This window comes from Amblyomma maculatum, chromosome 11, assembly GCF_055883805.1.
Source record: "Amblyomma maculatum isolate TAMU_Amacu chromosome 11, ASM5588380v1, whole genome shotgun sequence".
Lineage (NCBI taxonomy): Eukaryota > Metazoa > Arthropoda > Arachnida > Ixodida > Ixodidae > Amblyomma > Amblyomma maculatum.
Window position 1 is genome coordinate 122,511,999 of NC_139354.1, and position 11,764 is coordinate 122,523,762.

An 11,764-nucleotide genomic window follows, 5' to 3' on the forward strand; every position below is an offset into this window, starting at 1 on the left:
TACGAGCCACGAAACAGTAAACCATTACTTCCATTTTCATCATCTCATTCAAACCTGGTGAAAAGAGCTGTCGTGAAGTCCTGTTATAATAATGCACTTAAAACGTCATGCTTCCATTCCATGAGAGCCAGCTTCGATTATCAAACAAATATCTAGTGAGTGCCGGGTATCCCAAGAAGTGTCTTGTCACAATAGCGGAATCAATTCTTTCAGGTTTACAGTAGAAGAAAAGGAAAGAGGACGAGGCTCCACCTGCAACCGTTCAGAAAAAAGAAAAAGTAACAGTGGTTCCATATAATCACGACCTTTCACACAAATTGAAGAAAAAGAAAACCGATTTAATATCACAGTCGCCCTTTCGGCACGCAACAAGCTGGGGATGATTTGCAAGAAGGTTAACAACGCCGCGTTCGTTGCACAACGTTGCTCAGTCAGGCACAGAAATCAATTTGTCCCCTGTCATTAAGGTGTCATTTATTCTATTTCGCTTTCTTGCGGGAAACAATATATCGGGCAGACGGGACGATGCCTCAAGGAGCGCCTCAAGGAGCATCACTACAATGTGTACGAAGCAGTGAAAGAGCAACTCGGCATTCACTTCAGGGACTGTGATAATTGCATGCCACAATTCGGACAAACGAGAGTGATAAAGGAACACCGTAATCAGCTAACCCATGAAATTATGGAAGCTTTTTAGATCGCGAGGGTAGATGATTTTATTAGTAGTGCTCAGTGAAGGAATTGTGGTTTTTGAACTCCCTCAATGGATTAAGAACTGTCCAAGCATCTGTTCTAGCAAGTTAAAGAAGCTATGTGGAGAGAAGTGGCGTCTGAGGTGTTGCTGGGAGTACCGCGCGCAGATAAGCGCATTGTTTACTGCAAGCATTGAATAAGTGAAATGTGCTTAAAAATCCTTGTGATCTAATCGCGCAGGCAGCATCGATCGTGTGCAAAAGCGCTGGAAGTCGCTCCGAGACAAGCTTCAAGTAGCAGTCGAAATGTTTCGACTGGTTTCAGCCTACGAATAACAAAAGCTTGAGGGGCAAGTTGGTGCTGCAGTAGTACACAGACCGAATTCGATTTACAGAAACTTACCACCTGTTCACTATACGGATCCAGCTCACAACTCGAACCGCGAAAAAGTAACCTTCTCAGCGTAATCAAGCAAGTGGTACATATAAGTTCGATTACAACTGCCACGAACATCTTGCAAAACAGAGGAAACAGCGATATCGCTGGACACTTTCTCCAGCGCTCCGAATAGCTCCAGAAACTGGCATTTCGATATGACGCCAGGGGAACAGTATATCCTTAGAGTGCAAGGAGCGTAAGATCGGAAGCCAAACTTTTATTGAAGCTCGCAAGACTACAAGACGTTGGTTATGAGTTGTTTCTAGAGATAAGAGGCCTTCGTCAGGCGAAACCTACAAAGCAGTTCATGAGCCCACTTAACACTCTCTACGCTGCACACTAACTGAAGTCGGCCTTGCTATGAATAACCTTCGATACAGAACACTCGTCGTGTATCCCAGAAAGCCCCACTGCCTCCCCTACTACCAAGACACTGCGCGAGTACAGCCACTTTAATTAAAGACAACAAAACACCGGTTCATATAATTTATTTGTTTTTTGTGAGTCCAGAGCATCATGGGCGAGAAACTACTGCTCCATGCATTAGTTGTATGTAAAATGTACTACAATCGCATTCTGTTCCCTGATGACATACACTTTGACCCACGTCAGCTCACGTTATTATTCGTTCTTCGTTTTCCTAAATTGTGCAGAGTAAAGAGGCACTGGCTTTAGCTGACGTGAAAGGCCGCATTTAAATCACCTGCTATAAGCCGAAATTCGATACGCAGAACTTTTGTGAATAGCCACTGCGATTGTAGCTGCCCTTCCTTGACTGACTTTCTGAAACCCTTGTCGCCATTACTGCTTGACGAAGGTGTTTCTGTAGGTTCGTCGATAGAGAGTTTTTCAGGCTGCTTCTATCTCTCCCAAAGTCACATTTGTTGCAGGCCTGGTCGCTTTGTCGCGTCATCGCCTCTTTCATGACTTTTTTTCGCTCTCCTTGGCTGTGAAGCTTGTGTTCGCTACAGTGGCTGGGATGCTGCTGTGTCATGCTGCTTTAAAACGCAATTAGGTTTTAGCGGATAAAAGATACAATAATGCAGTAGATAGAATATCGATCCTTGACTGCCGCGTTCATTTGAAAAGTTGCTACTTTCTTGCCTAGTGCTAAATTATCCCCTAAATATATATTTTGCAAGTCCTTAAATAACGATTGAAGACTCATAAAGATGTAGAGAAAACATTAGGCTTGAAACGAAAACACCCTTCGTTTAAATTCAGCTAACAAGGTACATATTACGGTCAACCCGTGAACCGCAGCAAAGTTCATGGTGCGCTTTTACGGGCGATGCTTATAGAGTGAAATGCCGCATTGCAGCATTTAGTTCCCTCCACTGTAACTGCCCTCTGCCCCTCTCACTTTGTTTGCACACAGTTTGAAACAAGCGCCGCCTCAGTAAATTCGTTGGGATAAATACGCAAATCGAGAAAAGTTACCATGTCAGGGCGTATTCCATTGTTTGGCGGCGCAGTTATGTTTGGCTTCGCATTACCCAAGTAATTCGTGAGCAGCGTTGTGTACAGAGGTGTTCACAGCGACAGATAATTGGATGTTCCCGAAATAGCCTGGTAATAAAGATTACATTTTGGGCTCATTTGTAACGGTAGCAAGAGAAATCAATTGGGTATGTTTGGACAAGAGAACATATTCCTTCTGATATAGTAAGTTTGAGCATCCACGTATATTTCTGCCATGTTATTAATCTATTTCTTCATAAAATTCTGCACTTTGGTTATGCTGGCACACAGGCTTCGTAAATATTTTAGATGTTTAGATAGGTTCCGCTAAGCCTTATTCCGCGTCTAGATTCTGCTGCTGTATGGTATTAGGAAACTCGTTTCTCCTGGCCATTGGTAATGTCTTTTATTCATTGCGAAGAAGAAGGCTCACTTCTCTGAAAACCTAATTGAGAGCACTGTTGACCAGTTGGTAATACATTATTCGCATATTCGAGATATTAAATATATGCATAGTTAATAAACTTCTGACAGTGACTGCACATTTTTTTTTAATTAACGGAGCACGCAAACATCGCTCTTCACAACATCGAAAATAACTTAAGAAGTGAGAATAGTGATGCTTTGAACTCCTGAGAGCTGACATTCGAATCTTGTACTGTATGTGAATCTAATTGTGACACAACGAACGGAATCGAATATAATTGAAACATGTTTCACGCTATTTGCCAGCTGCGCAATTTACTCGTGCAATGTGAACAATGATGCACAACACAGGAGCATCATGGGTAACACTTTACAAGGCACGTGTTGTATTGTAGTTAAAAGTGTCCCCGTTAAAACAAAGCAACACTGCTTTATGCTAAGAGTTCAAAACAGTTACTTAGTGCCCAAATCGGTTTCCTGCCGATTACAAGGTTGTATTTCAAATATTATGAGAGGTAACCCTATGCGATATGTGCACGTCTATTATGCAGCTTCACGGACGTCATATCTGCCGAGCTTAAAAAGGAATTTAGTGTCTACAAGTAGCTAATCGCGATCTTAAATTTTGATTTATGAGGTTGTAGCTGGAGGCTGCCAGCATAAAAGGAGAGGTGAGCTATAAATTTCTTATTTGGCAGCTGAAAGAAGGCAATAGTCGGCGAGTTCATTGAAAATGTAAGCGCATGTTTAATTTCTTAATTTTGTTTTGTTGAGATGATTTTAGTTTTGTAAAATTTTATGGTGAAATATAGTTAAATACAAAGTAGGAAAAGAAACAACACGTCACTGTTGGGTTCCTAGCCTGGGATCTTTGGAGACCCACCTCGATGCAACGCAGGTGTTTTTCCAGTACGCGATCTTTCCTTTATAGATTGGGTAAATGAAGGTACGCCACAAAGGGCATTGTTTTTCAATGACTGCAGATAAGCTTTGGATATTTTGTTTTTATTTTTGCTTCTTTAACTCGCCATGAGGGAAAACTACTACGACGAGCTATCGAAACTCTATATGCACAGAGAGTACAAACGTTTAGGCGGCGTATATTTATGGTGACGAAGCGAAAGCGTTACAAGGATTTACAATGTGTACTACAGTTTTCTAAATGTTGAACCCTTCCTTGGTACAACGAAGGCATTCATGCAACCTTAGTACGGCCGCTACGCAACGTTTTAAGAAGCATCGAAGTTTGTCTCTTTATAAGAGTTCGGATTCTTTTGTTTGCGTGGCCAGGAATAGAATGCTGCCACTAACCTCCGTCGGCCCAAATAGCTTGGCTGTTGTTTCCTTAGAGATAATTTCAATTCTGCCAACCTTGTTATTTACCAAAATATAAGCGACAGTTGTGTAGAATGTTTGCATCTTTGGCATACATTTGAGATTTAAGATAACATAAATTAATTGCAGCTTTTTACTTTGGATAAATAAATAAAATTGTGGCTTTCATTAAATACCATGTATTGTTTTTTTCTTTTAAACTAACTTTTTAAGAGCCGCCGCTCTTGTGAAGCTGTATAACCTCATCCCGAAGTTGTTGTTTTTTTCGGTCCTTTCTCAAACACTTACAACTTGCGACGGCGCTAAGTTTTGCGGGCTTCCTGTAACATATTGTTATTCAGAAGCTCAGACCCGCTTATATCATAATGCCTGTATTGTTAGGTGGTTCCTTTCACCTAGAAAGTTCGCTATATTACAGAAAGGAAACTGCACTTACACTTCATTTTTCAGCTCGAAACATGGTTTTTAGATTTCACGAAGGTCTCATAGAAGCGCCGAAAAGGACCTTCACGATTGTCTTTCATTGGAAGAAAAGCCAGAAGCAGGAAACTACCGGCAGCGCTTAGCCCTCTCCTTCATTCAATGGGGTAAATTCTGGGATACAATCTATAGTAACCCTTGGGATTTGGTCGTTGAACAGATTTAAGAGAATGCTCTGCAAGATTTATTGACATCCTGCGTTCAATATAGAGAAAATAATGTCAGTGTTGGCTTCCTCACAAGTGAGGCTTTACAAAGAAATAAAATAGCGGCAACGCGCCTGATAAGTGACTATATATGTGACGTAATAATGCGCTAGGCAAGAACAGAAACACAGCAGGCAATTTGTACCTATTGCTTAGCTCAAAACGAGAACGCTAGTAAGAATATGCGACCAAATGATACCAACAATTATAAAAAGTGTAGAACACTTCGTGTATTTCGCTCCATATTCCAGTTAAGCGTAGACTTTCATTGAAACCGCTATGAATACGCACTAAACTAATTTCGACACCAGCTGCCAACGAGGATTGTTTTTAATATCCGCCTTCTGTATATCTTTCTGAAACCTCACTTACAATCACTGAAGCTGGAGAACTGACTACAAATTATGCTTAGTATCCAGGTCTTTCGTACTGCAGCGCCCTTGTAATGAACAGAAGCCACGTGAACAGAAGACACGTGAAGCTACGACTAAGCTCGTCTTCGCGGCCTCCCCCTTCAACGCCCCCGGCAGGTTTTAGATGAGGCTTGCAAGCTGTAAGGGGCCGTCAGGACCACGCACTGCAGCGAAGTGTCGGCATTAGCTTCAGAACACGTTAAAGACTGCTCAGATTCTTGGAGCTATGCGCAAAAAGTACTTGCGGTTCCAATTGAACTTAGATACAGACTTTGAGCGAATGATGGTTGCACAGGCATGCTGGTAATTTTGATGGAGGAGCTATACCAGCCGTGGCAGTGCAAGAGGATCCTTTTTCCGCTCCTCGACGGCGACCACAGTGGTTGGCACTACGCAACAGCCAAACTAGTCGGCTCAACTGCTGCGGCTATTTAATGTTGCATCGCCCTTTGAATGCGGCCGTGAACAGAAGCGGAGGAGCGGAGCCTATGTGAAGCCACGACTAGGCTCGTCTTCGGAGCCTCCCCCTTCGTACTCGCCGAAAAATTCAGGCGATGGATGTGCCAAAATTTGCGCGAATATTTTCATAAAAATGGCTTGAACGCTTCGCCGTACAGCGCAGAGCCATTGTCCGACCACTGGCGTCTAAACTGGCCAGAGCAGCTTACAGTCCACCATCCATCACGACAGCAGATGAGGTCCTCTCCCGACCACCGCAGCGGCCATATGTGCGTCAAGTTGTCCGTGGTTTCAATGTTCATTGAAAGTTAAAATTACGTCTTAAAAGTTGACCCTCGGTTATGTTTGTAAAACTTCAACGTGTCGCGGGGCGAAGACTGTGCGATGAGAGCGAAATAGCTGGTTTAAATGGCTGTCAACTCACCGGCGACTCCCAAACACCCGGACGAAACTGCTGAGACTGTTACTTTCGAGGATTACGTCGCTGTGCTGTGCTACAACAGTGATACGCGGTGTGGTTTGGTAAACTACGCCAACAAGGAGCTGTGGCTCCCCTGCAAGGAGATCGTGCCCGGCGAAAGCTGGGATTGTGCGATGGAGTCCTTAATGTGAGACCTGTCCATCAAGTCATACACAAACCAGGGTATCATTCAAGTCTACCGGTACAACCAGGCCTTCATCGGGCATACTTGACCAGAGTCATCTTTTCAGTGCGGTGAATAAGCAGCCAGAGCAGAGCTCTGATGGAGCGCTGGCGGAGGAGGTGCAAATCCAGTGGGTGGCTGCAGAAGAGATCAAGCGCATATGGCCAAGCTCTGCCCTTCCCCTTCCTCTGCATGGAGCCTGCCGCCCTGTGCAAGCTACTGCTGCAGAGACGGCAGCCACCTGTGCCGTGCGGGTTTGTCGAGATGAGCGCCAGCACACCGCTGGCCCCCCATGGCACTCCCACTCGCTCTAAAGTTCCTGCCCGCGAGTCTCAGATTGAGCAGATGCTTGAGTCAGCAAAGTTTGGACCGCAAGAACAAGAGGCGGTGTGCTTTGACTTCTTCAAGTTTGCGACGCCCAGCACGTACATGAACGTGGTGAGCTTTCAGAAGTATGTCACTTCCGCGGGTTTCCTTTGTCAACCGACTCTAGGCATACCATGGCATGTTCTTGGCGCATCGGCCGGCGAGCCGACCTGGACGGGAGCCTCTTGGTCTTCTTGCATACACGTCGCAGCTTGTGTTCAGAGGCCTCAGGAGTGCAGAGACTCGATACCTGATGGACAAAGCACGGAAGTGTGCGTATACCCGAGAGCGTCTCAGACGGGCATCCCGACCGATGGTAGCCGCGGCCGCTGGAGATCGGGGAAAGTACCGGGCTCCGCAGTGATGCCGCGCCGCTCTCTTGGTGCGGCATGGCGGAGACTGACGAATTGCTTGACTGAACGACTGGACGAAACTGAACTGAACCAGGTCTAATGACGAAAAATAAACGACACCGACCAAAAGAAGAAAGATGGAATGACGTTTCGGCTCCCACACGGGAGCCTTGTTCACATTGTGAACAAGGCTCCTGTGTGGGAGCAGAAACTTCATTCCATCTTTCTTCTTTTGGTCGGTGTCGTTGATTTTTCGTCATGTCATATCTCGACCAGACGGGCTTCCATCAAACTCTTGACTTCAAATCCAGGTCTAATATTTTTAAGGTAGATAAGGTAACACCGGAAGAGTGAATTCTCAACTGTGCAGCGACCCCACGGCACGCCAGAAACGGGATAGGATGAAAAGTAGTTTAGTTTTCGGGTTTTCACATACCAAAGCAACTTTGGTTATTAGAGACGACCTAGTGGAAGGCACCGGAAATTTTCGACCACCCGGGTTTCTTCAACTTGCGCTGATATCGTTCAGGACCCAGGCACCTTGCTTCTCGCCTCCATTGAAAACTGGCCGCTGCGGCTGGGATTCGATCCCGCATCCTGGGCCACAGAAGCCAAGCGCCCTAAAAACTTCACCCCCGCGTCGAGGTGCCAGTATATGTGTGTAATCATTTTAAAGTTCGCTTGGCAGCTTCTGTCCTGAAACTGTTATCCAGTTAGAATTGTTTTCGTTCTATTCATATTTTAAATTGGTATTGTGCTGCTAGTTATTGCGTCCTAATAGTGTTCCGAGATGAGAATATTGTATTTACCTATTTTAAACAATGCTTTTCTTTCTTAGATGAAAATAGGTCATAATAAACGACTGTCACTCCTGTTTAGAACCACGGTTAACAACACTCTTTCATATATTCCGGCCTACCTGGCCCAGCAGAGCCTATCTTCCTTTGATACAGAGTCAAACTCTTGAGTCGGCTCTCTTGAAGCATTCGCCGTAAATTCTATATCAGGACTTTTGGCCTCCCAATGTGCCTGGCCATCGATAAACGCAATGACCGGGGCGCGTCCAGTTCCTTCGCTGAGTAAATTAAAGGCCGATATCCCGACTCGAAAGAAGGCCGTATGCTGGAATGTAGACAATACACGATATGCTTTCTAGGCGATTGTATTAAGATAGCGTCTGCGACATCAAGAAAACCGTTGACGTTTTCGATCATCTACTAGTCACAGAGTGATGTTTAGCTGTCTTCGGCAGGTAAGAAGCAGAAGATGATGATCTTGTTGCCGAAAAATAATTAGGCCAGTAGAACGTTGGGCCAATAAGCTAATTAGGTAAGGAGGAGATATATATTTACAGAAGCAAAATAATATACATAGGCAAAGTTACAGCAACAAGTCACACAGACAACTGTAACTTAAAAGAAAATGAAGACTCTCACACACAGAAGTCATTTTACAGGCCCTTACTTTCCTACCGAGCGTTTCGGTTAAAGTCTAGGGGGTGTAAATACGTGCTAAGCACGGAGCCTCAATCTTGACTGTCGAACATGGTCCGAGGACCGCTTTTTGATACCAGACATCAACAAAGACCCGAGAGCGGTCACCTTAGGTGATCCGCCCCGAAAATGAAGCAGCCAATCAAACTATTTAAAAACATCCCACAACCTAAGTGGGTTGGGAATAATCTCGGACCCAGGTCCTTAATTACGTCAAATAAAAATACAACATTCAAAACACACACTCTCTGCACTCGCTGGTCCCCAAACCCTCTCACACGGCACCTGTCTTTGACTCCCCTCCTCAGCGTGTTTGCGAAGCGACCTTGCAGCTGGCGCCTTTGTGAAAGAAACGCCGCGGGGTATCTGGAAACTAGGCCACCCAGCCGTCCCGTTCGGGGAAAAGGGGGGGGGGGGCACTGTCCCAGAGCAGTGTACAGTCGCCGTTGCTCGGACCCAATGTCTCGCGACACAGCGGGAGGCCGCTGGGCTGACTGCCTACTAGGGAGGGCCAAGGGTCGCGCCTATTGTCGCCTTCTGCAGGACATTTAGTGAGCGCTTGTGGCAGTGCAAAAAGCTTCATTAACGGCGTCTCCCTGCACCCATGCTTGGCGCCACGGCGGGACATCGCTGGACGAGCTGGCCATAAAGTGGTTCGCAGAAGCGTGCTGCTGTTGTTCCCGGCTGATAAGGATGCGTCTGCCGTTCGCTTCTTGGCGATGCCTCGGGGCGAAGGGACGAAACAAACCAAGTCTCCCGCGCGCCCGCGCGCCCGCACCCAAGAAATGGGGAGAAAAGGAGAAAAAAAAAACAACAACAGCGCTCGCTCCTTGGCCTCGGCGCGTGGGGGGTTCGACCGCCAGGTAGACTCAACGTGCGAGTTGCTTTTCACTGCGGCCTTACACACAGTATCCCTCATTAATCATAAAACGCACCCAAAACTCCATGGAGGGAGGCGAAGTCAGGATTCGTATTTTTTAAACGCTTAGGGCCGTAAATCTAATTTACAACTACATAAGCGTGTCCCGCTATTCAACCTTTTGCTGATGCTGGGAACAGCCATAAAGTCTACTTAGCGGAGGTCGCGAAAGTCCTTCTTAATGTTTCTAAGGCATACGGAGCGCAGACAGGACAGTAATCCTAGAATGGCCAACACCCTGTATCAGTTACATAAGCAGTGGCGTCCGAATTAAAGTTTCTATATATTAAACAATATGTGCCATCATAAAAACGTGTAAACAAATATGGCTTAGGGTAGCCCAGGCTGGCGGAAAAACATGTGCCGAAGCTGTAGTTCGCGATCACAATAAGTTAGTAAATGGGGCCGAAATAGGAAATGTTTAAGTGTCCGAAACGCACTGTAGTATACAGCAGCACTTGAGACCAGAAAGAAGTTTAGGGAAACTTCCCTATATGTACGTTAGGTGGGGAACAGCTGGCTGGGTAGAGGCAACTGCAATCATCTTTCAAAACATCTTGGTTCCTAATAAAATCCACGAATTCATGTAACAAACCAACCACATGCCCTTTTTGCGGGGATAGAAAAACACTATACCGCGCAAATTTGGCCATAAGAAGATCACTGTAGTCCCAGATTATATCAGTGGCAATCCTCGTTTTCCAGCGAATACAGGTATGAGCGATATCTGCTTCCGCCATGGCCTCTGACGCTTTGCACTAATAAACCCCATCAGCTGATCAGGACGCATAAATTTCTAGTCAGCAAAAAAACCTTTGTCTGTCTCGTTTTCCTCCTGATTCACAGTCACACCGAGGGAAAACATGATTAGCTTGTCCGCAGAAGAGATATGAATGACTTAAGCACTTTCGCTGAACTAGTAACGACAAGTTCATCATTATTCTTCTTACTATAGCACCTGCTTGACCAAACCGGGGGGTACAGTGATAGGGAAGACGACTACGAATCCCGGCTTCGGCGGCCGCTTTCCAGTGCAGGTGAAATTCTAGGCGCAGTGTGATGTGGTCGAAATTTCCTCAGTCTTCCACTACGACGTCTGTCATAGCCTGAGTCGCTTTGGGACGATAAACCCAAAGAATCAACCAACCTGCATGCAAAGGCCTCCTCCGCATCCCTGGAGTTCACTCGTCCTCTGAAAGCTGTAATTATATGATTCCCCATCTTACCAATCTCATCCTCCCCGTAACTTTCCCTCGCTCCCGCTATGCTTTCCTTCCCATGGAATCAACTCTGAGCTATAGCTCGCATCTGTTATTTTGCTCTTGCATTCAATTTCCTCCATTCTCATATGTTCTTGACCTTGATTGTAATGTTACTAAATCAGGCTTGTTCTCTGACCCATTATGCATGATTCATGTTCTTGAACTATACAGCAATGATTATTCGTTCCTTAGATTATTGCGCTGTCGTAAATCTAAGTTGAAAACTACCTGTCAGCCTCCAAAATTTCTGCATAGGTCAATACCGGTAGGAAGCTGTTTCCTCGTTAGGATTACTAGTAAGCTGTCATTCACGATTAGAAGGTCCCTGTAAAATACCGTTCATTTCAGTGTCATTGTAGGACGGTACTATCTCAATATACCACTATAAGTTGCAGCTTTAAAATTTAAGCATAGCTCACCGAGATATGTTACCGAAGGAGAAGTGAATTTGTCCTTTAAACTGTTATTGTGAAAGAGGACAATTGACACTGCATCGTTGCAAGAGCGCTCATTTACAAAAATATAGAATTTTCAGTGTTCTCAGAAGAGCACTCTCTGTTAGCCCGTATTTCATTGAAAGAAATGTTGGAATCACTATATGTAGGGATATTGTGGCAGCGCAACTAAAAGGGTGGAAAGGAAATTTCTCATGATGTACAAATCTATAGATTCGATGAACGGCACGCATGATATGACTTGGCTAAGAGATCATAAATATTTGTACTTATCTTTTGGTCCAGTTATTCATTTAATGCAAGGCTCCTGGTGATATTAATTTACAGTGCGCCAGAAAACGACACACAGTATTTTCGCAAC